A 1,006-nucleotide genomic window follows, 5' to 3' on the forward strand; every position below is an offset into this window, starting at 1 on the left:
GGCAACCGCGGGGCGGGGCGGGCGCGGCCCCGGAGGCCCCGCCCCCGCCGCCGGGAGCCGCCGGGAGCCAAGGGGAGCCGCCGGGCGGGGAGGCGGGCCCGAGCCCGGGAGGGAGCGAGAGGAAGCCCGCCTCCGGACGGGGACCGAGTCCCCCAGTGAGTCCCCTCGGGGCGCGTGGTCCCTGCGCCGCCTGCGGAGCTCCGCCCCTCGCTCCGCCCCTCGTCCTGCCCTCGCTCAGCCCCCGCTCCGCCCCTCGCTCCGCCCTCCGCTCCGCCCCTCGCTCCGCCCCTCGTCCTGCCCTCGCTCAGCCCCCGCTCCGCCCCTCGCTCCGCCCTCCGCTCCGCCCCTCGCTCAGCCCCCGCTCCGCCCCTCGCTCCGCCCCTCGCTCTGCCCCCGCTCAGCTCCCCCGCTCCGCCCCTCGCTCCGCCCCCCGTTCCGCCCCCCGTTCCGCCCCCGCTCAGCCCCCCTCGCTCCGCCTCTCGCTCCGCCCCTCGCTCAGCCCCTCGCTCAGCCCCCGCTCCGCCCCCCTCGCTCCGCCCCTCGCTCCGCCCCCTCGCTCAGCCCTCGCTCCGCCCCCTCGCTCCGCCCCCCCGCTCCGGCCCCCTCGCTCCGCCCTCCGCTCCGCCCCCGCTCCGCCCCCTCGCTCAGCCCCCGCTCCGCCCCTCGCTCAGCCCCCTCGCGCAGCCCCCGCTCCGCCCCTCGCTCCGCCCCCTCGCTCAGCCCTCGCTCCGCCCCCTCGCTCAGCCCCCGCTCCGCCCCCTCGCTCAGCCCCCGCTCCGCCCCTCGCTCCGCCCCCTCGCTCAGCCCTCGCTCCGCCCCCTCGCTCAGCCCCCGCTCCGCCCCCTCGCTCAGCCCCCGCTCAGCCCCCGCTCAGCCCCCGCTCAGCCCCCGCTCAGCCCCCGCTCAGCCCCCTCGCCCCGCCCCTGCCACCCCGCCGGGCGGCTCGGGGCGCCGTGGGCGGTCCCTCCGTGTCAGCAGGGCCATTTCCGGGAGGCGGGGCTCGGGC

Source organism: Vulpes vulpes, chromosome 5 (genome assembly GCF_048418805.1).
Source record: "Vulpes vulpes isolate BD-2025 chromosome 5, VulVul3, whole genome shotgun sequence".
NCBI classification, from domain to species: Eukaryota; Metazoa; Chordata; class Mammalia; order Carnivora; family Canidae; genus Vulpes; species Vulpes vulpes.